This window comes from Garra rufa, chromosome 1 (genome assembly GCF_049309525.1).
Source record: "Garra rufa chromosome 1, GarRuf1.0, whole genome shotgun sequence".
Taxonomy (NCBI): Eukaryota; Metazoa; Chordata; class Actinopteri; order Cypriniformes; family Cyprinidae; genus Garra; species Garra rufa.
The window spans coordinates 71,758,963-71,783,756 of NC_133361.1; the positions used below are offsets into that span (position 1 = coordinate 71,758,963).

Consider the following 24,794-nt stretch of genomic DNA (forward strand, 5'->3'; position numbering starts at 1 on the left):
TTGCTCAAGTAAAGTAAGTTAGAGATCAATTAAGGCGGTTAATGTGGCGATGAGCAACATTAAGTGTGTCAGCGGCTGTACATTTCTCTCAATGTGCTCACCTTTCACGTTGTTTTATAATTAATAAATAATAATAATTATTCTCCACGCCCTAGTTGTATTGTGGAATATAAACGATGCCAAAGGTGTCTCTCAAAATATACTGTAAACAAATAATACTAAACCAATGTCTTGTGTGTGCAAACATAATTTGAAATAAACCTCTTTCTGATTCCGAACGAGTTGATTTATATACAGTAGGTCACATCCCTGTAGACTGTGTTTAAAAGCTGTGATGTTTATATGACACATTGTTAATGCACTTATTCTAGATCAGTAGTGTGAAACTCAATTCCTGGAGGGCCACAGCTCTGCACAGTTCAGCTCAAACCAGCTCCAACCCACACCTGTTCGGAGGTTTCTAGTAATCCTGGAGATCTTGATTAGCTGAATCAGATGTGTCATATTTCATTTTTCCCATTTAGCGTTCGAGGAGACCGAGGAGTTGAAAATGTAGATTGCCAGATGTATGTTTTCCGTGCAAGGTTGTGGCAGGGGAAGCTACATCTCAGGAAAAAGCGTGCATAACCAGCGGTAAGCATCAAGATAAATTAGTTAAAGCTTGATATAAATTTTTAAGTGTTCTGTTTCTAAAAATGATGATCTATTTTCTCTTCCATTTTTAGCATTGAGCGCCTTTGGCGTGACATATGGATGGCAGTTACAAACATCTATTATGATGTTTCGCACAGCCTTGAAGAGGAAGGATTACTAGAGCCAACCAACAGCCTTCACCTCTTTTGTTGTCGGTTTGTGTTCCTGCCTCGTCTCCAGGCCAGCCTTGACTCCTTTACTAGTGGGTGAATAACCATCCTCTCCGCACAGAGAGCAGTCGAAGCCCAGACCAGTTGTGGGAAACTGGACTCCTGCAAAACCCTGTCGCTCCTCCAGTCCTATCTGAGGTATTTTAAGAATTTGTGTCTTTTTATGCATGTAATGTTTTCATGCAAGATATTGCCCCAATGTCCATAAACTATTACCAACTTTTAACAGACTGCACAAGACGACGACTCTGACTGGGGCGCAGACAGCATCTCTGACCAGCCGTGGACAGGAATTGTAGTTCCTCCAGTCGAATGCACCTTAACTGAAGAACTGAAGGCCCAAATTCAAACTTTTTTTTAACCCAACCTCACACTCTCAGAACTATGGAAGAGACTAGTATTTAGAAGTTTTAAATTTTTTGCTGCTTCATTCTTAATTGACACCAACTCAAACATTGAAATGACTAGTGACCAAATGATCCATTTAGAAGCAAATTAACATCCAATTCAATAAAAAAACAAACTTAAGTTGACATTGCATGCTTGTTTTATTTTCTGTATTGGCTATATTTAAAGCTGTATAACAACTTGTGTTCTCCTAACACATGCATTAATTTTACAATATGTAACAGGTTGTGTTCTCTTCACATTCACAGTAAATTTCAAAAACGTAAGAACATTTACCAATGTATAAAAGTACAATTCCATACATTTAGTAGCATTTTAAAATCTGTTAAAACCGTTGTGAAAATGAATGGCTTGCATGGTGACGTAATTTTAACTGAAACAAAAACATCTATTTATAGTGTAGGGGGCGGGACGCTGCAGACTCTAGAGAGCATCTGATTGGACAGATCGTTTGATGAGAAGCTGAAGTGCATGGTGATATCGTCAAAATCATTGATTGATTGACGCGATGACGTCACTTTTGCCGCGTGCATCCAGTCACCAATTAGCAGGTGCGTCTTGTATAAATAAGCTTTTACGTTTCAGCTTTTAGGACCTAGTTTTAGTGCTAAAATCCTTTGTGAAATACTCTTAAAGCAAAAATGTAGGAGTCTTAAATTTAGGACTAAGATTTTCTCCTAAATCGGCAAGTTATGAGCTACTTTTAGCCTTGAGATGTTTTGTGAATAGGGGCCTTTCACTTCAGCTTCAAACCCACTGTGATTGCCACTTGTTGTGCACTACACAACTTTTGCCAGTCTGAGAAGGGCAATGCCAACAACAGATGCCTGGAAGGGGCTTTTGACCTCAATGCCCTCTACCCTTAACCTATCCAGCCAGTGAACACAGGGTATGATGCATCTGGTAAAAATGCAAGAACTCATATATGACCCTGGACCACAAAACCAGTCTTAAGTCGCTGAGGTATATTTGTAGCAATAGCCAAAAATACATATCATGGGTCAAAGTTTTTGAGTTTTCTTCTATGCCAAAAATCATTAGGAAATTAAGTAAAGATGATGTTCCATGAAGATTTTTGGTAAAATTCCTACTATAAATATATCAAAATGTAATTTTTGATTTGTAAAATGCATTGTTAAGAACCTAATTTGGACAACTTTAAAGGTGATTTTCTCAGTATTTAGATTTTTTTGCACCCTCAGATTCTTGAATTTCAAATAGATGTATCTCGGTCAAATATTGTCCTATCCTAACAAACCATACATAAATAGAAAGCTTATTTATTGAACTTTCATGTGGTGTATAAATCTCAGTTTTGTAAAATTTAACCTTATGACTGGTTTTGTGGTCCATGGTCACATATGTCCACCCGTTTTCCCTTTCGGACAGGTCACTTCCACCAAAATGAGGTCTTTCAAAAGACACCACTGAGATTACAATGTAAGAAACTTTTAATGAGAAATGGTTTCATCCATTTCAAACATAAGGAAGCTCTTGAAGGTGCCAGTGCAATACGTATTGCAATAGTTTCTATTTCAAAAACAGAACAAAAATGCCACTATTAATGAGCGCAATAGCAATTGAACAAAAAGTTTCAAATACAACTTTGTTAAACTTAAACATTTCGCTGAAATGAAGCTCAAAAATGAAAATATAAAACTTGCAAACTTGATTTCTCTTTTGGTGTTGTTCAAGTCTATCCAAGAAGGATCTTTGTTCAGCCGACCAAAATGTGCAATAGTTTGGCATGACCAGATGAGACTTTAAGCCCTAAACGAACAGGAAAAATATGCGTTATAACTAGGGCTGTCAAAATTAACGCGTTAATAGCGCGTTAACGCAAATTCATTTTAACGGCACTAATTTTATTAACGCGCGATTAATGCAGCGCGCATTTTCTGTTTGACCCACTACCTAGCCCATAGTTAAAGAAATGGATGCACAATGTTGCCAACCTAGCGAAAAGTGTCTAGCAATAATACATAATTGGACAAACCTAATATAGTTTCTGAGGCTCTTCGGTTTTGCTCAGGGGCGGAGTGGCAATCGGGACGACCGGGACTTTTCCCGGTCGGCCAGCCGAAGGATTTACACAGCGGATCACAAATTGGGCGGGCGCGAGGCGAACGCGACCGGCCTGAGCTTATAAGAATCATTGACGTTACTAAATTCTCCGCGAGGGGACCAGGCTGGATCAGAAGCTTGGCCCACCCGAGCCCCACACTACATAGCCAATCACAAAATTTGTACGATATTTAGTTGAGCACCATATTTTTTTTTTTACTGGCCGCACCCGCAAACATTGTAATAATGTAAATAATTTTCGCACTTTCAATATGCAGTGCTGGCGCTGTTTACTTTTACTTTCGATTTTGCGATAATGCGCACTCTGTGTAAGGGGAGCAGCACATTATAAATATTTGTAATAAGATTGAGCAGCAAATCCTCCAGTCTGGTCTATTTTTTAGTCATCTCTCCTTACTTCGACCCATGATCAGTTAAATCTAAAGGTCATTGCACACTGAGTCCGATTTAAGCATGCGTTTTTTTTTTTAGTTTTCTCATATTCACCATCCTTACCTATCAAAATGCTTATTATGGATGCGAAAAAACGCAGAAAATCAAACATGATCCGATTTTTTTTTATGACAGACGAAAGTTTCAGAGGCAGAGTCTAAACTCGATTAACATAACCTCACCTGTATTTATTTTTTTAACGTGCAAAAATCTCGGACGAAAATTTGATGTGTGCAATGACATTAACTCCGGCAGCTGGTGTTGGATGCAGGGTTGCCAAGTCCGCATTTTTTCCTCACGGAATTGGTCTACTTTTAAACTGTTGCCATGGGTTGCATTCCCCCAGTTATTTAAAGGTTTTAAATATTGCAGAAATTAAATTTCAATAAAATGCCTGTATTTAAATATTTTGCGTTCTACCTATGATAAAAAGATGCTGGATATTAGGTTTTGTGAGTGCTACCAGTAGGAAGCCTTTGAGATGTGTTTATGATCAATGTGCACAACTGTAAAATGTGTATTTTAGATATGGAAATTAAGTATATAAGTTCTGATATTTGGGATATGGTCAGTGCACTATTTTGGGTTGTTTTTGACTGGCCATTGGGCTAGTTATGTCATACAGACCTGGTTACCCTGTTGTCACATGCTTTCAGTTTAGAATTGTAGCTTACATTTTCCAACTGCAGTAAATAATTTTTATTTCTATAAAAATGCAAAATGGCAGTGAAGGTGCTGCAGTGGTGGTCGAGTAATGTAATCAACATAAAACCAAAGACTGTGTAACAGCAACTACCCCAAATGGAAAAAAATGTGCACTTCCATAATGCACTTAAATAATACTCCCTCTGTTTTCACACACTAATTTTATACTTAATATACTAAAAAGTATTTAGTACTTCTTGAGATAATTTGGGAAATTTTGGGCTAATTGGGGGGCATGGGGCCGGTGCGGTCAGAATTTTCCACGTGCGTGAGGTCTTCCAATGCGCGCGCACCTCCCTCTCTTTATATCTGCGTCTGCTCTGTTCAGCGAGCGGCAGTGGAGCAGCGCTTTCAGTTAAAACAGATGTTATGTTCATTCCAGTGCTTGAAGTGGGCCGGTGCGCAGGCATTTCTGTATTTTATCCTTTTGCGTACTTGCACTTTTTCGTGCGTACCGGCACTTCTGGCATATTTAATGAATGCAAGCGGAGTCGGTCTACGTTAGGATTGGTGCTCTGGGGTTGATGCGTAAAGCCACATACGAGTATGCACGCGAAAACGGCGATATCATATGCACGCCAAAGTTAATTTCTGCTTATTAATAGCACGCCAAATAGAAACAGAAAGTCGTGCTAGTGCGCATTTTCATGAGACCAGGCTCTCCAGTCAGTACATTATAACCAAAACAATACATTAAAAAATAAAAGAAGCAGGTTTTTGGGATCATATAACTTTAAATGGGTAAACTCCTAAAAAGTCAAAGGATCCTGAAGGCATTCAAAAAGGAAGTTAAAAACAATGATAATAATGCAGAGAATAGTGACTTATGTCCAGATGCCGGTGTAGCCGGCTCGGCTACCCCTCTGCGTTGTGTTGTGTGTAGGGAAATAAACACCGGAGTCAGTCTGCTGGTTGAGTTGTATTTTATGGTGTCTTTTCTGCATAAGTAGAAAACATGCAGTTAATTATTCGTTGTACAATCTTGCCTGCTCGCTCTGCTCAGACCTCCCGCGGACTGAAGCAAGAGTTCACAATACAGAAAATTTCATATATACACAAGAAGTAATAATCACTAATCACTAATAAATCACTTCAAGTACAACATGACTGTATCTGCATCATGACTGTAAATATATCTTGTATAAAACACTTTTCTTAATACAAAGTTTCCAGCATTTTATATAAACAAAGTTTGAACACATACAAAGAAACCATGAAAATACATGAAAAACTGTACCTGCATAAGTAGAAAACATGCAGTTAATTATTCGTTGTACAATCTTGCCTGCTCCTGCTAAACATCCACACACAAAAAAATCAGCAGTCACGCTTCACAGGCCAACTTTTACACTGACAATGTCACACTGCATTCCCTCGATTAAAACTACACTTTTGCAGGTAAAACAACTTTAAACTCGGTTCCAAAGAAAGTCAACATATTCATGTAACTCATTTAGTCAGCGTAACATCGTATGTAGTGATTATTTCCATTTTTACATGTTTTTGACCAGGATCGAACAAAATGCATACCTCGCTCTGCTCAGACCTCCCGCGGACTGAAGCAAGAGCGTGCAGCGCGCCAATGACGTCACCGCGCCAACGCGTGTGGAACCCATCGAAAAACAAAACACCCCTTCTCCTTTTCTTCTCCCACATATAGAGATAAAACATATTAATTACAACAGAGGAACATTAGGATTTTGAGTGAATTAATAAAAACACAATTTATAAATCAACACCTGCTACACCGGTAAATGATTCTTTTCAGTGATAGAATCATGATCATAATTCAGGATTTTTTTTCAGTTATTATTTCATATTACTTTGGTTGTCTGATAACAGAAATACTAAATTATAACAATGAAAACAGTTTTGTTGAGAAGTTGGCTGCATCAAATTACAGTATGTGGGCACCAAGAGGCAAACAAATGTAATAATAAATGTAGATTTTACATGTTGAGAAGAAGTGAGCTGCCCTGTCCTGCAAATAATGTAAACAGGCTTGCAAGTAAATGGCTCCGTGCAAAGAAAGAGAAGTAATGGGAACCTGGTGTTTCTATGTTCTTTTTTTCCCATGTGTCGAATAGACATGAACAAGTTATTTGAAAAACATCTCTGACATTTGAAACAAGTTAGTCTTCATGCTCTATGTAAAGTATGGTTTCACTGATAATAAACACATATTTGCTTAAAGCAACCATATTTGTCCATGCCAATGTTGATTAGAGTATTAAAAACTTTAAAAAGTATTAATTTGAGGTACATTTAGAACAGATAAAAATGTGCGATTAATCGCGAGTTAACTCATGACAACCATGCGATTAATCGCGATTAAAAAATTTTAATCGATTGACAGCCCTAGTTATAACATCTAGTCTAGTCTAAATATAGGCGACTATATTGTCTTCTTTTAAAATATTAAGCAACAACAGTTTTGCCTGCTGACCAGCTAAAAACACAGAAAGGGTAGTTATGAATCTTGTTGATCTGATTCAAGTAGAACATAATTTTTAATTAATAGTACAACAAGATTAAGGATAAAATTATAATAAAACATATCTTCATAATTTTTTAAAAAAATCATTAATGTATTTTGAAATATGGTAAAAAAAAAAAAAGAAATACTTGAGAAAACACTTTTCAGTCAGAAACCCTTTTCTCAGAAAAAAATATATTAAAATGTCATATCTTCATAATCTTTGAAAAATCATTAATGTAATTTGAAATAAGGTTTTAGGGTTTTAGTCCATTTCAATCCAATTTGTCCATGACTTGCTTTCGGACTTTCCTAGCTATTTTAAATTATATTATTGTTAATGTTAATAGTATTTCTCTTTATTTTATATGTTTCAAAAAGGGTAATTACATCTGTTTATAATAAACAGGCTGACTATGTAAACATACAGTTGGGGTCGACAGTTTGCGTGCACCAAGCAGAGTCTGCAAGGTGTTGATTGCTTTGCCAGAATGTGATGAATCATACAAAATGCATGTTGTTTTTTTTTGTTTGGTACTGGCCTGAATGGAATGGTTCACATAGAGGACTTTTACATATAGTCACATACATAATGGAGACACAACGGAGAAAAAAAAGAAGAATGAGAAACAAAAAACGGGGGGAAAACGCGGAGATACTGTTTGGGTCCGGTGTAATGTCACGATGCAGACAGGAATGGGCAGACAACGACAGAAAACTAAAGCCTAAAATAAATCCATAGGAAGGGGTATACAAAACAGGAAACGCTGGAGAACACAATGACACAGAAGGTAACAACAACGCCGGACAAGGAACTGAGCAAACAAACCAACTTACAAAGGGACACTGATTAACAAGGACAGGTGTAGGGAATCATGCTAACAAGGGGGAAGTCCAAATATGGGCAAGGGAGATCCAATACACACAGAACAGCGGGGGGAGACACTGGGAGAAACTAACAGAGACAGTCCCTTGGCGTGCTAGACAGAGAGCTATTGCCTATTGCTTGATTTATTTGTTTCTTTTGTTTATTTTGTGACCCCAGGAGGTTAAACTGTTCTGTTATGCAGAAATAGACCGATGTTGATACCTATCTTAAATTCCCTTTAATTTTCTGTTAATTTGGTGGTTCCTTTAGGACAGGGATCACCAAATCTGGACCTCGAGATCCATTTTCCTGCAGAGTTTAGCTCTTACCCTAATCAAACACACCTGAGCATGATAATCAAGGTCTTCAGGATCATTAGAGAATCACAGGTAGGTGAGTGTGATCGGGGTTGGAGCTAAACTCTGCAGCGCATTGGACCTCCAGGGTAAGATTTGGGGAACCCTGCTTTAGGAGATATAAACAGGGCTGTCTAAGTTATGTAAATAGAGTGACCTGTTTCTTTGTTTGGTTTCACTTGCAGATCCAGCAAACACCATGGTTTCCACTCATGTATCTTGCTTTGCTAAGCATTTTGTGACTTTGCATATTCTTATAACACAAATCAGAAAGACAGAAACACAGTTTTACAGTTTTGTTGCTTTGCCTTTAGTTGAGCGATTAGTTTGTTTCTATTTGAGTGTTTCCACTTGGAATAGTGCAGGAAGGGTCTTTCTGTTCATAGCCCAGAACAACAGGGCATTCTGTCCCTCAGATAAGTCAAGATAGTGACTTAGCTGATGTGCTGGTGTGGTCCCAATGTTTTTCCTTTGCCTCTTATGATAGGCTGCAAACAGCCCCAACTCTTGTTCAGGCTGCTGACACTCTTTGTCTTCAGATGCAGAAGTAGACAGCACAAATTCAGCAGCATCTTCCAAGATCAATTCTGGCAAAGGATATTCACAGCAGAAAAGAAAAGAACAGGCAAATATAACTACTGCAGTGTTGCTAATTATGCAGTTAATTACAATTAAAATCTATTGTTGTTTCAATCATTTAGTTGAAAATTTTAAGATAAAAAAAAAACATTAAAGCCCATCTAAAGCAATATTAAATATGTGTTCTGAGTTTGCCACACTACAAAAAAATTTGTTAATAACCACCCAGCCAAATATGAGTGCTAAAAAAAAAGCTGAGGTCTCCAGCCCTGCTCCTGGTGATTTACAGACCTACAGATTTCAGCTCATTTCTGTATTTTTTCAATGGAGGAGCCGGAGTTGGCAAATCACACATTATTAAATCTATTTATGCAGAAGGGTCCAAAATCCTAAGTAGGCAAAATCTGAAGAGTGTCCTGTTGATGCATTACACATCTATGCAACCAATAAAGAGGTAGACAATCACAACACCGAAGCCATATCCTTGCGCTTTTCAGATATCATTAACATCGATGCGCATCATTACAAAAGGCAAGCTGCACCATTTAAAGGATGCTACCGATTGCTATTGATGCACGAGTGATGCTTACTATAAATATTGTTGTAGAACCCTGTTGAAAAAACCAGCATATGCTGGTTATGTGTGTTTTGGTGCTGGGATGCTGGTTTATGCTGGACCTTTGCAGGTTTATGCTGGTCATTTGCTGGTTAATGCTGGTCCTTTGCTGGTTAATGCTGGTCCTTTGCTGGTTAATGCTGGTCCTTTGCTGGTTAATGCTGGTCCTTTGCTGGTTAATGCTCGACCTTTGCTGGTTTATGCTGGTCCTTTGCTGGTTAATGCTGGTCCTTTGCTGGTTAATGCTCGACCTTTGCAGGTTTATGCTGGTCATTTGCTGGTTAATGCTGGTCCTTTGCTGGTTAATGCTCGACCTTTGCAGGTTTATGCTGGTCATTTGCTGGTTAATGCTGGTCCTTTGCTGGTTAATGCTGGTCCTTTGCTGGTTAATGCTCGACATTTGCTGGTTTATGCTGGTCCTTTGCTGGTTTATGCTGGTCCTTTGCTGGTTAATGCTGGTCCTTTGCTGGTTAATGCTCGACATTTGCTGGTTTATGCTGGTCCTTTGCTGGTTTATGCTGGTCCTTTGCTGGTTAATGTTGGTCCTTAGCTGGTTAATGCTCGACCTTTGCAGGTTTATGCTGGTCATTTGCTGGTTAATGCTGGTCCTTTGCTGGTTAATGCTCGACCTTTGCAGGTTTATGCTGGTCATTTGCTGGTTAATGCTGGTCCTTTGCTGGTTAATGCTGGTCCTTTGCTGGTTAATGCTCGACATTTGCTGGTTTATGCTGGTCCTTTGCTGGTTTATGCTGGTCCTTTGCTGGTTAATGTTGGTCCTTAGCTGGTTAATGCTCGACCTTTGCTGGTTTATGCTGGTCCTTTGCTGGTTAATGCTGGTCCTTTGCTGGTTAATGCTGGTCCTTTGCTGGTTTATGCTGGTCCTTTGCTGGTTAATGCTGGTCCTTTGCTGGTTTATGCTGGTCCTTTGCTGGTTAATGCTGGTCCTTTGCTGGTTAATGCTCGACCTTTGCTGGTTTATGCTGGTTTATGCTGGTCCTTTGCTGGTTAATGTTGGTCCTTAGCTGGTTAATGCTCGACCTTTGCTGGTTTATGCTGGTCCTTTGCTGGTTAATGCTGGTCCTTTGCTGGTTAATGCTGGTCCTTTGCTGGTTTATGCTGGTCCTTTGCTGGTTAATGCTGGTCCTTTGCTGGTTTATGCTGGTCCTTTGCTGGTTAATGCTGGTCATTTTCTGGTTAATGCTGGTCCTTTGCTGGTTTATGCTGGTCCTTTGCTGGTTTATGCTGGTCCTTTGCTGGTTTATGCTGGTCATTTGCTGGTTAATGCTGGTCATTTTCTGGTTAATGCTGGTCCTTTGCTGGTTTATGCTGGTCCTTTGCTGGTTAATGCTGGTCATTTGCTGGTTTATGCTGGTCCTTTGCTGGTTTATGCTGGTCCTTTGCTGGTTAATGCTGGTCATTTTCTGGTTAATGCTGGTCCTTTGCTGGTTTATGCTGGTCCTTTGCTGGTTAATGCTGGTCATTTGCTGGTTTATGCTGGTCCTTTGCTGGTTTATGCTGGTCCTTTGCTGGTTAATGCTGGTCATTTTCTGGTTAATGCTGGTCCTTTGCTGGTTTATGCTGGTCCTTTGCTGGTTTATGCTGGTCCTTTGCAGGTTTATGCTGGTCCTTTGCTGGTTTATGCTGGTCCTTTGCTGGTTAATGCTGGTCATTTTCTGGTTAATGCTGGTCCTTTGCTGGTTTATGCTGGTCCTTTGCTGGTTTATGCTGGTCCTTTGCTGGTTAATGCTGGTCATTTTCTGGTTAATGCTGGTCCTTTGCTGGTTTATGCTGGTCCTTTGCTGGTTTATGCTGGTCCTTTGCTGGTTAATGCTGGTCCTTTGCAGGTTTATGCTGGTCCTTTGCAGGTTTATGCTGGTCCTTTGCTGGTTAATGCTGGTCATTTTCTGGTTAATGCTGGTCCTTTGCTGGTTTATGCTGGTCCTTTGCTGGTTAATGCTGGTCCTTTGCTGGTTAATGCTGGTCCTTTGCTGGTTTATGCTGGTCCTTTGCTGGTTAATGTTGGTCCTTAGCTGGTTAATGCTGGTCCTTTGCTGGTTTATGCTGGTCCTTTGCTGGTTAATGTTGGTCCTTAGCTGGTTAATGCTCGACCTTTGCTGGTTTATGCTGGTTTATGCTGGTCCTTTGCTGGTTAATGCTGGTCATTTTCTGGTTAATGCTGGTCCTTTGCTGGTTTATGCTGGTCCTTTGCTGGTTTATGCTGGTCCTTTGCTGGTTAATGCTGGTCCTTTGCTGGTTTATGCTGGTCCTTTGCTGGTTTATGCTGGTCCTTTGCTGGTTAATGTTGGTCCTTAGCTGGTTAATGCTGGTCCTTTGCTGGTTTATGCTGGTCCTTTGCAGGTTTATGCTGGTCCTTTGCTGGTTAATGTTGGTGCTTAGCTGGTTAATGCTGGTCCTTTGCAGGTTTATGCTGGTCCTTTGCTGGTTTATGCTGGTCCTTTAATGGTTAATGCTGGTCCTTTTCTGGTTAATGCTGGTCCTTTGCTGGTTAATGCTGGTCCTTCCTTGCGCTTTTCAGATACAAAAGGGATTACAAAAAAGCGCATGATTACAAAAGGCAAGCTGCACCATTTAAAGGATGCTTACGATTGCTATTGATGCACGAGTGATGCTTACTATAAATATTGTTGTAGAAACCTGTTGAAAAAAACAGCATATGCTGGTTAGGTGTGTTTTGGTGCTGGGATGCTGGTTTATGCTGGGCCTTTGCAGGTTTATGCTGGTCCTTTGCTGGTTAATGCTGGTCCTTTGCTGGTTAATGCTGGTCCTTTGCTGGTTAATGCTGGTCCTTTGCTGGTTTATGCTGGTCCTTTGCTGGTTTATGCTGGTCCTTTGCTGGTTAATGTTGGTCCTTAGCTGGTGAACAACAGCTTTCAAGTTTCTCCATACATCCAGAATGTTACGAACCTGGAATATTTGGTTTTGAAGAATGAAGCCCCCAAACGAGCACTTCTTGTCGTAATCTACAGACCACCCAGTTACAATTTAGCAGACTTTTTGGCAAACCTGAATACCCTACTGACATCTCTCGAGATCATGGATTTTAAACCTGTTATAGAGTATGGAAACTTTCATGAAGACCAGGGACCAGATTCACGAAACATTGTTAAGAAGAAATTTCTTAACTGCCATTTTCTTATTTTCTAAAATAAGAAAAAAGTTAAGAATATTTTTTTTTCCAAAAATTTGTCTTAAGAATATTCTTGTTTTTTACTTAAGATTGTTTTTAAAACAAAATTTAATAATAATTCAAAATCTTGGAAAGAATCCTCTTAAAAACCATTGTAAATAGATTTTTAAAGTTAGGATAGCCCCAGACTTGTCTTAAATCCCAAATAGTAAGAATTATTTAATGAATTTAGTGGGTTATTTCAAATTAATTGTTATATTTAAGCATTGCAACACTACTTGCTACATATAATACATATTAGGACTACTTATAGAGATGAGCACAAGTGACAGCAATGACTGATAATGTAAACAATGATCGGTCATGATTAGCCTATGTATGGCCCTACTATTTGCTGACAAAAACTCTACAAAAAACAGTCAGATAGGGAGATTTAACCCTCTACCGCATAGTAGGGTTGCACGGTATACCGGTACTACGGTAGTATCGCGATACTAAAGCTTAAAAATGCCCGCGGTGCCAATGCATTTTTGAAACGGTAGTATCGTCCACACGGTAGTACCGTAAGATATTTTGTATGCACGACAGGAACACTGTTTAAAACGTTCATTTGAACATGCACGCCAGCAGAAACATTACAAGTTGATTGGCAAAATGTCTTTCTGCTGTGCTTTGTGTAGTACAGGCTGTCTCTACACTTAATATGGTATCCAGTGTTTCCAGACGCTTCAGTTCAGTTTGAAATTAGAAGTTGCACGCGCACGTCGTTGTTCACGCTGCAGCTTATGAGAAGAGAGGGTCTGATTCAGACTGATGTTATTTAAAAATAGCAGCTCAAGAATCAATTATTCAAAAATATTTTACAAGAAAGTATTTTCGTATTTTTATTCATTTGCTCACTCTTAGAACACGTGTAATAATTCGTTTCTGGAAGCATCTTTGCTAGCACGAATGCAATTCCATTCATTAACATAGTGGCTTTGCAATTGGTTCTTATCAATCATTGTATATATATTTTTTCAACATTATAAATTAATATGTTTAAATATACAAGCTGATAACTTGAAAATTTCAAGATATGCGAGCAAAAAATGCTCCTGACAGTTCAGCACGATGAGCAAGACGTTTTAGTTACCCCTTCAGTCGAATCACTTCGACGTTACATTGGGATCTCGCTTGAGAGACCGATCACCTCTGAGCCTTATTAAAAAGGCCAATTGAAAATTGGCGAGTGGACGTGCGCGCCGGCCACGCCCCCGTACATACGGGTATATAAGATGGCTGCGCGCACCACTCAGTCAGACTTTTGCTTTCAGAGCCGATGTGTCGAGCCTCTAAACAGCCGAGAAGAGTTCTTCAGAGTTCATGCTCCCTCCTGCTGCTGCGCTGCCATAACTAAAAGAGTGTTTCACAGAAAGAGCATTGTTTGGCAGCCGTCAGAGCTGGCTCCCCCCGCCTCCCTCCCGTGGTCAGCCGTTGAGCCGCCTATGCTCTTCGGCCACCGCGGTGGGGCGCGGGGGGGGACATTCAATTTACGATAGACAGCGTTCCGCCGGCTCAAAAAGCCCTGCGGACCTCTCTGTCTCAGCGCGGTCCCGTTGAGTTTCCGCAGCAGACGCTTCCCCGCCTGGCGGGCTGAGCGTCTCCTTCGGTGCTCCTGCAGAGGATGAGATGTCTGTCACAGCATCAGAGGGAGAGTCAGACGGTGACACATCTCTTCCCGCGGCGCGGCGCCCACCCGTGGTCGCTGCCCCCCCGGAGGTAGATGTCGAACTGTCGGCTATGCTTTTCCGGGCAGCCGGGGGGGATCGGTTTGAGGGTTCCTCAGGGGCCTCCGGCCGATCCTTCTAGGCTGGACGACTGGTTCCTGGGGGGGGCACCGGCGGCAGCGCCGCGCTCCCCCCCGGTCCCGTTCTGACCGGATGTGCATGAGGAGCTGACAAAATCGATGGCGCCCTATTCATTTGAAGCGCACTCCAGCTCCTCTCCCCTCGCCACTCTCCATGGCGGGGCAGCCAAGGGGTACGTGGCGGTCCCCCAGGTCGGGCGCGCCATCGCGGTGCACCTTTGCCCGCGGGCGCGGCCGCCTGGTGGGGCCCTCCGCGTCTCCCTTTTAGGGCATGTGAAATTTCTTCCGCCCTCATCGGCTGGGCCTTTTCTGCGCCCCCCGACACGCTGCCCCGCCCTGCAGGCCATTGAAACACTGCAAAAGTGCCAGGTGCAGGCACCTTAAGGCCTGCACGAGAGTGGTCCTGACCAGGGGGTACTTGAAGAACTCCGCGCCGCCACTGACTTCGCCCTTCGGGCCACTAGGTCGCGGCGTGTCCCCTTGGTCAGGTGATGTCCACCTGCGTGGTCCAGGAACGCCACCTATGGCTGACTCTGGCCCGGATGGCAGAGGCCGACAAAGTTCGCTTTCTCGACTCTCCCATTCCCCAGAGTGGCCTATTCGGCGACACCGTGAAGGGTTTTTGCTCAGCGGCGTCGAACGTATCGCCGGCCCCCAAAAGCCTACGATCCTCCGCCCATCAGCATACCCCGTCGAGTTGCCAGAGCAGTATGCCTCCCCGTCGTTCGGGCTGGGCGTCTCCTCTGGCGCTCCAACGGTCCAGAGGCAGACGGAGGCCGTCCAACATATCCTGCCCCGCCGCGAAGTTACCATTCCGCCGCCTGGGCCCCCGCCTCCGCCTGCCCGTCGCCGAGGGCGTCCCCCCGCAGCTCCGTCCCCTGCTGAGCCACACGATCCAGGCTCGCAGCCGACGTCGAGCCGCCCGTGGGAGAGGGACGCCGCTCGCCTCTCAGGATCCTGCGACGGAAGACCCTCGCAGGCGAGCTTCGAAGCGTCCCTGATGCGAGCACCCCCGGAGGTGGAGAGAGCTACTCTGTCGGCACTCCCGCTGGAAGCGGGACTTAGCCGGTCATTTGAAATCACAGAAAGACCCAGCTTTCTCACCTCTGGGGCCCCGGCCCCGAGTTCCCTTCCTGAGCAGCACTTCCACTCCTCGGAACCAGACTCGGGACCGGATGTCGCCAGCGCGGGAACCAGGGAAGTAGGTAAGCACTGCTTAGCGCAGTTAGACACTTCTCCAGGACGTTTATCCTTCTGGGTTTTGTCTCCTTCCCTGTCTTTCCCCAGGCTGCCCCACCACGGTCACGCCGGTCAACGTTCCCTTGATACCACTACACTGGTTGATACGGACGGTACGGCCCGGCTCCAGGCGTCCGCCCAGACTCACAGGTACTCCTTACATTCTTTATTCGGAAACAGGCGTGCCTCTGTTCTGCCTGCGGAGGTCGCGTTCCTACTGGCGAAGGACGCGATCCAGCCTGTCTCTCCGGCCGGGACGAGGTCGGGGTTTGATAAGAGTCCTGACTTCTCGTGTCCAGTTAGAGTGGTGGGTTAACATCCGCCCTGGATGGAGCTCTGTTCCGATCCCTTCTTAGGCTGTCGGCACACATGCTCACGACGACGCACATACAAGTATGTTTCCGTCTCCAGGGCTGGGTTGCAGCCATCTGCCTGAAGGGCACCCGCTGTCGCGTCTCGATCTTTCCCCGGCGCACACCCCTCCGGCGGTCTGCCCCGGGGGTCGAGCGCTCAGCGTGAGGTGCTTCCACTTGGCTAGTCCCTCTCCTTCCTGCCTTCTTTAGGCCATGGGAGCTCCCCTGTCCCCTCTTCGGCAGACAGGTACTCGCGTCCTCAACCGTCTCTTCGACTGGTGCTTACCAGCCCACTCGTGAGTTCCGTTGTGCGAATACAGGGACCTGGTGCCTCGGCACCCCCGCCATCTGGTCCTTCAGGCCAACCGAGGGAATCCCTTTCCTCGGTCGGGAGCCCGACTCGGTCCACAAGACGGCCCGCCTTGCTACCAAGAGCGCGCAGTTGGTGCTGTAGTCCCTGAGCTAATCAGGTACTATACAGCGGTCCTCTCAAAATCAGAGGCTCCTGGGGCACATGTCAGCTCTAGCCGCTTGCCGTTAAGCTGTTTCATGTGAGACCGCTGCAGCACGATCGAGTCCTATGATGGGCATGGCATCTCGGCTCTCTCCGGACTGGCGTTTTCCCGCAGTATTGCCGACAAGTCAGCCCGTGGCTTACCACGGGTTGGGTTGCCATGTACAACAGAGGCTTACAGCCCCTCCCATCTGCTCCCATGGAGTCCAACGTGGCAGATTTTGCTACTTGCCATTCATTTGAAGCAGGGAAACTCAACCGTGCAGCCGCCCGGTTCCCACGGCAGTCCACCCACCTGCAGAATGGCGACTCCACCCCGTGACGCAGCTAGTTGGAGTTATATCGGCAGGCCCAGCCACATCCGCTCGCCCTCCCGATTCCTCCCATTGTCAGAGTAACTCTGGCACATAGCTGACCTCCGGGGCCCAAGTACGCCCTTCCCCAGCGAGCCTCCTTGCGCAGACTCTGTGCGAGTCCAGGGAGGACGAGGAGTAAGTCTGAGGTTGCGCTGCAAGGACGGCCCACCCGGACTTAGGTCTTAGTAACCATCCCCTCGCGGCAGTCCCTCCCTGTAAGGGCACGGCTTGACACCGTAGATCTCTCCGGCCTTTCACAGGCCGTGATACAAACTATCACTCGGTACTGGGCTCCCTTGGCAAAGGCTGGCTCACGCACTGAGATGAGGTCTATCGCTGGCATTCCTCTCGCTGAGAGGCACAGAGATACACGATTGCAGTAGTGCTTCCTTTCCTGCAGGAGAGTTAGAGCGCAGGCTGTCCCCTCGACTCTCGGAATATATGCCGCCGCTTAGCCGCATATCACATGCAGTAGATGAAGCAAAATAGGTAAGCACCCACTGGTCGTGAGGTCCGTCAGAGGTGCCAGACCGCGCCTCATACCCTCTTGGAACCCCCCCGTCGCCCTTCGGGGCCGCGGGGCGCTCCATTTGAGCCCCTGGCCTCAGTCGAGCTAGAATTCCTGTCATTTAGACAGCGCTCCTGATTGCCCTGGCCTCCATCAAGAGGGTAGGAGACCTACAAACTTTCTCTGTAGGGAAGCTTCCCCGTCGCCTTCTCAGGCCGCGGGGCGCTCCCTTGGAGCCTCGGGCCTCAGTCGAGCGAGAAAAACGCTCCTGACTGCCCTGGCTCCCATTGAACGAGCAAAGGTTCCCCAGAGGTGCTCAGTGGGCCTCAGTCGAGTCCTGTCATTAAGACAGCGCTCCTGACTGCCCCGGCTCCTATTAAGAGGGTTGGAGACCTACAAGCTTTCCTTGCCAGCAAAGTGTGTCAAGAAGTTCGGGCCCGGCGACTCTCACGTTACTACCTGAGACCCCGGCCCGGCTATTGTGCCCAAGGTTCCCCACCACGCTTTTCCGCGGTCAGGTGGTGAACCTGCAAGCTCTGCCCTGGAGGAGGCAGACCCAGCCTTGCGATGTTGTGTCTATGTGAAAATGAATTCGCTCGGCACTTCAGACGCACCTAGCAGCTTATCTGCTTGGGGTTCAGCAGAAAGGGAATGCTGTCCCCAAACTGAGGTGGCTCATTGGGTGGTAGATGCCTCTCCCTCTCTTATCTATATCTGGGAGAGCCATGCCCCTTAGGTGTTCATGCCCACTCCATTAAGAGTGCTGCTTCATCCTATGCGTTGGCTCATGGCGCCTCACTAGCAGATATCTATAGAGCTGCGGGCTGGGCGACACCTAATACCTTCGCTAGGTTCTTCAACCTCCGCGCAGAGGCCGTTCCTCCCGTGTCTTAACATAAGACTTCAGGCGAGCGGGGGGACGGCTGGTGTCGGCTTGCTGCGCCATTCCCACGTGGATCCGTGCGCTATCTCCCAGAATGTTCCCTCCGGCGAACCTGGGTCCTCCATGCCCCGCAGTCAGGGCTAGATGCGGAGTAGTCCTTGGCTGTGATCCTGCCTGGGTCTCCTTCGCCCCGCAGGTTGTGGCTATACTTTTCAATATTTTCCAGCGGAGGAGACCGCTGTTTCCCTCGTGTATCCCTAAGAAATCTTATGGATATATTGAATTATTCTCATTTCCACATGCACAAATTGCATGTGCTCCGCCCCCCCAACCCATGCTTCAGTACATCTGGCATCCCTGCAGGCCCCCTTATAAAAAGGGGGCCTCGGGGCGTTGGGAAGGTTACGTTCAATGACCGCCTGCGGACACGTCTGGGAAGACCTGCCGGCACGTGGCGTTGTGCGTAACGCGGCGTCAGGGTCGTGGCCTTTTCCATGGGTCTAGTTCCCAATGTAACGTCGAAGTGATTCGACTGAAGGGGTAACGTCTAGGTTACGAAGGTAACCCTCGTTCCCCGAAGGAGGGAACGGAGACGTTACATTCCCCTGCCACGCCCCTGGCGTCGCGCTGACGCTGGGCTCTCCCGGCTCTTCAGCAAAAGCCTGACTGAGTGGTGCGCGCAGCCATCTTATATACCCGTATGTACGGGGGCGTGGCCGGCGCGCACGTCCACTCGCCAATTTTCAATTGGCCTTTTTAATAAGGCTCAGAGGTGATCGGTCTCTCAAGCGAGATCCCAATGTAACGTCTCCGTTCCCTCCTTCGGGGAACGAGGGTTACCTTCGTAACCTAGACGTTTCGTTTCTGTGTTCGAATCCGAATCCGCGTTGGTTTGGGTGAATCACTGATTCTCTAAGCCATTCATAAAAACAGTTATTTGATTCACTCATAAATGATTCAGACGTTTTGAAAGAATCGTTTGAACGACTCAGTGATTCAATCATGAACACTGCTGCCATCTGCTGGCGGTTTTAAGTTTCCCATCATATTATTTTCCAACAAATTTCTATATTCAGAGTTTTGAATTTAAAATATTAATCTTATACCATTATTTATGCAATTATAAGTACAGTCTAAATGTATAAATACTATCTAAATGTCACTCCATGCAGCTTTTGTGCAGTGCTCAGATGAGTTTTGTTTACATGATTTTTAATGGATAACAGTAGCCAGTCATTCATTCACATTGATAAAGTATTCAGAGAAAAATCTTGTCTGTTTTGATTTACATCTTTTTATTTATGAAATTGATTCATTTTGTAGAATTAAATTTTAAATGAACGAATACTGCATGGTATCGTGATACTACTTGGTATCGTGATACTTCAACTGGTATAGTATCGTAAGTCGTTTTTATGGTATCGTGACAACCCTACCGCATAGTGTTGCCCTCAGGCAACACAATGTTTTCTTAAGCCCCATTTCCATTACACGTTTCTTTAAAAGATTTCAACCAATCAAAACGGTCAAATAATTGCTATGAAACAGTCCAAAAAGGTGTGGCAGTCTCTATCAAGCATTATTTGAAGGCGGGACTTCCTTTTCTGACACGTGGTCACAGGAGTGCATGCTGTGAGAAGAAGGTAAGATTATTTGCTTTAGTAATCTTATTTAACATGACATAAATTGTAAATAAAAAATATGTATGTGTGCATGAAGGAGTAGATAAGCATTTTGTCAGGTTTTATTCACTTTTTTTTATTTAGCATGTTAATCAGTTCAGTTTTTCTTTGTGTTGCCTCAGGGCAACGTTATGCAGTAAGGGGTACTTTTCAAGGAGTTCTTCATTGACAATGTTTTTTGATGTAATCACATATCATTACATGTATTTGTGCTCAATATAATAATAAAGAAATATATATAATTTTTTCTTTATTTTTGCAGGCTAGTTTTCAATGCAATAACATGCTAAAGACAGACATTTGACTTTTTTGAATGCCAATTTCAGTGTTTTTGATTTTGCGTTGTTTTCTGCACTGATGTTTACAGGAAAATGGATGCAGGGACATTTTATGGTAGAAAGAACAGAGAGAAGCCATTTGTCAGAATTATAGCAAACAATGGATTTTGTAGTGAGGACAGTGAGCTTGAGGGAAGTGACAGTGATGAAGAATGGACCCCAGAAAGAGGTTTGAGAAGCAGAAAAAAACATGTTTAAAAATAAAAGGCATATTTAAATATATACCGTTACTCCTGAAGAAAATAGGATTTCAGAAAGCAAAGTTATTAGGGAAAGGAAGGCAATTCTATCAAAGTCACAATTTGCAATTCATTTAGCCACAAATGTTCTCTTATTCTAGGTGATGAAGAAAACGATAATGAGAGGAGTGAAGAAGAACAAGAATCTGAGGATGATGATGGTGAGGATGTCCCTCAGCAACCAAGGTGGAAAACCAGCCATGATTCTAGTTTCCCTGCATACCCTGATTGGCAAGACAGCCTTCCAAATGCTGATGACATCTTATCCCCTTATCAGTACTTCAAAACATTCTTCTCTGATGATATACTTGACGTTGTTGTAGAACAGTCAAATTTGTATGCAGCACAGGTTAATCTTAACAAGCCCCTTAACCTAACCAAAACCGAACTGGAGAAGTTCTTGGGCACTACCTTGTACATGTCCTTGTTTGGACTGCCAGCAACACGGATGTTTTGGCGCCCTGAAAGCAGAATTTCTCAAGTAGCAGATACACTCACTCTAAACAGATGGGAGGAAATCAAGAGATTCCTGCATTTCAATGATAATGATGATCAACCAGTTCGATCCGATGACAATTTTGATGAGCTGTTCAAGATCCGACCCTTGATTACTCATCTTGTCTCTAAAATGAATACAATACCCATGTCAGAGAAGCTGAGTATTGATGAACAAATGGTCCCATTTAAGGGACGAAATCGCCTGAAGCAGTATCTGCCGAAGAAGCCCAAAAAATGGGGGTATAAGCTTATGGTTTTGGCTGGCTCTGATGGTATTCCACACAACATTGAAGTATACACTGGAAAAGTAGTGCAGCCCACCCATTTGGTAGATATAGGAGCCAGTGGAAATGTTGTCCTCCGCCTTGCTCAACCAGTGCCACAACACAAAAACTACAAACTGTACTTTGACAACTGGTTCACCAGTGTCCCACTACAACTTGAGCTAGCTCGTCAAGGGGTGCACTGTCTTGGTACTGAGCTGAAAAGATCTGGCCGTGGGTCTTTTCAAGAAAAGACAGCAATTGTTGGCAATACCACTTTGTATGCAGTAAAGTGGTATGACAATCGCTCAGTGACCCTACTGAGTGATTACGTGGGAGCACATCCAGTCACTCATGTCCAGCGATGGGACAGAGGAAGCAAGGCGATCATTGATGTCCCCTGTCCTGCTGTTGTAAGAGACTATAATCAGCACATGGGTGGGGTGGACCTCCTCGACTCACTTATAGCCCTCTACCGAACCAAAATCAGATCAAAAAAGTGGTATCATCGTCTGTTTTTCCACTTTCTAGACATGATTGTGGTGACCTGCTGGTTGTTGTACAAACATCACTGTAAATGCAATAACCTGTCAGATGCTGAGGTCATGCGGCTGTATGCATTCAAATCCTACATTGCACAGGGTCTCTGCAAATCTGGGAAAAGTCTGGAAAAGAAAAGAGGACGGCCCAGTGGTGGAATTTCAAGTTATGAGACAAAGAAGAGGCAGGGACCCACTGCTCCAATCCCAATCCCAGATGTGAGGTTGGATGCTACAGCCCACTGGATCATCATGAGTGAGAAGAAGGGCAGGTGCAGGGTACCAGGCTGCAAAGGCACTCCAAAAGCTAAATGCAGGAAGTGTAATGCCCACCTCTGCTTCACAAGCACTACAAACTGCTTCTTGAAGTTTCACACAGAGTGAGAAAGTGAACACTGCAAACATGTCTACAGCATGTTTTTAAAAGAAAATGGCCACTATTTGTTGAATTTGAATGGACTGACAAAAAGTTAAATAAAATATTTGTTAAGACATATTTGAAGAGGACAAATGTCAATTAAATATTTGAAACACATTTTCAGTTCAAAAGAGTACCTGTTCCCTCAAGTTTCCTAATAAATGTTGAGACAATATTACATTTTTCTCTGTGATTTACTACCTATACTGCATAGCGTTGCCCTGGGGCAACAAAATAAAATCTACTAAGGGGGGGTGGTGTTTTAAAAAAAAAAAAAAAATTATTAATCTGTTATCGTAAATCTTCCACAAAATTAGATTAGATTATTTTTTTTTAGTACAAATCCATAATTCATGCATTAGAGGGTTAATAAATTTTTAAAAAATTTTGTTTAGCCTTTAAATACGGCATAATCTTTGGCCGTATTTAGCGCATACGAAAATTAAGATGTTCTGAAGAACATATTTGAGAAATTTTTCAAGAATTCCACTTTTTTACAACATTTTTACGAACTTCAAAAAATGTATCTTAAGAAATTTCTTAACTTATTTCTTAAGAAGATGTTCTTAAGGTCATCTTAAGATGAAGAAGAAGATTCTTTGTGCAGCAAAGGACCAGCATAAACCAGCAAAGGACTATCTTATACCAGCATCCCAGCAACAAAACCTACCTAATCAGGTTCTAACGCTTTATTTTGATGGGTCCACAACATACTGACAACATAAGAAACTTTGCAAGTATATGTCAACTTTTTCTACTAACCCTACACCTAACCTAACAGTCTACTCTGAGAGGTGGTAGAGACATGTAGTTGCAAATTAATGAGAATTAATTGACTTGTAGTTGCAAAGTTACTTACAGTTAGTAGAATGTCTAAAGTGGACCATCAAAATAAAGTGTAACCGATGATTTTCATTTTGTTGTGATATATAACAAGTGTTGAGTGTGTCCGTCTCAGAACCTGACACACTTGAACGCTTCAATCTCATCAGTGTGATCGTACATCTCAATCTGTTACTTTATGTCTGAAATTGTGATCACATGTAAACGGCCTCTATCCAATGTGAATCTTCATGTGTTTTTTGAGGTTTCCTTTTTGAGTGAAACTCTTTCCACACTGTTGGCAGGCGAAAGGGCTTTCTCCGGTGTGAATTCTCATGTGAACATTAAGGTTTGCTTTTTCAGTAAAACTCTTTCCACATTGTTGGCAGGTGAAAGGTTTCTCTCCAGTGTGGATTCTCAGGTGGACATCAAGGTTTTGTTTATGTGTAAAACTTTTTCCACATTGAGAGCATGTGTAAGGCTTCTCTCCACTGTGAATTCTCATGTGGTTTTTGAAGTTTACTTTTCGAATGAAGCTCTTTTCACATAGTTTGCAGGTGTAAGGCTTCTCTCCGGTGTGAATTCTCATGTGCCTTCTAAGAGTTTCTTTAAGAGTGAAACTTAATCCACACTGAAGACATGTGTAAGGCCTCTCTCCAGTGTGAATTCTCATGTGGGAATTAAGGATTCCTAACCTGTTGTAACTTTTTCCACATTGTTCGCAGGTGAAATAACTTTTATTTGCTGTCTTTTGAGCTCTTTTTTGTATCTTTTCAGTATGTGAGCAACTAAAAGACTTTCCTCCAATTATGAAATTATGTTTCTCATATTGATCTTCATCTTCTTTTTCATTGAATTCTTGACTCTCCTTTTTCAGTGACACAAAGTCTAAGGCAAAAAAGACACATCCAAGTTAAAACACAAAGCAACAAACATCTTCTTATATGCACTAAGCAGTGTTAAAACATGTTCTCATTATTGTTAACTCTTCACTTTTTTACTCTTCACTCAGGGCATCTTCCAAAAAACTTTAAAACTGAAAAATGATTAAACCTCAAACAGGATAAGTTAATCATAGACCAATCTCAAATCTGCCATTTGTTTCAAAAATATTAAAAAACTGTCCTGTCAACTGTTTATACAGAAACTGTGAATGAAGAGGCGAATGGAGTGCCACAGGGCTCAGTATTAGGTCCTCTGCTTTTCCCCTTGTATATGCATCCCCTGAGGGACATTATTGCACTTCTATGTAAATAATACACTTTTTTTTAATTTACTCACACGCTGGCAAAGCTTCTTAACTCTGTATGTTAGCAGAGTCCATTTTAAAATTCTGCTAATTACACACAAATCTCTGAATGCCTGAAACAACTCAGTATTAAATGGAGTTTCCACTGTGCTATAATCCAATTTTTATCAGTTGCAAAATTTCTGGCCTAGATTGTTTTTTTTCTTTTTCTGGATGACTTCTAAACTCTTTAATAACTTTCATTGTCCAAGTCTCAGATTCTCAGTTTAAGTCTAAAGTAAAAATGCATCTTTTCAGCCAAACATACACACAATCTTAAATGTGATGTCTCTGATGTAAATTTATTTATGTCATCTTTGGTGATATTGTTCATGAAATCCATGCATGGAACCCATTCAATGTGACGATCTAATACATTCCCAGGTAAAAATAAAGTGTACTTGATTGTACTAAAAAAAAAAAAAACAAGCAAGTACATTTGTAGTACGTTATTATTTTTTGAGCTAAA

General features: G+C 43.1%; 1 pseudogene; it reads right to left on the bottom strand.

Moving 5' to 3' along the window:
• The window catches only part of LOC141338782 (uncharacterized), a 551,053-nt pseudogene that overhangs the window by 524,298 nt on the left and 1,961 nt on the right, over positions 1-24,794 (bottom strand).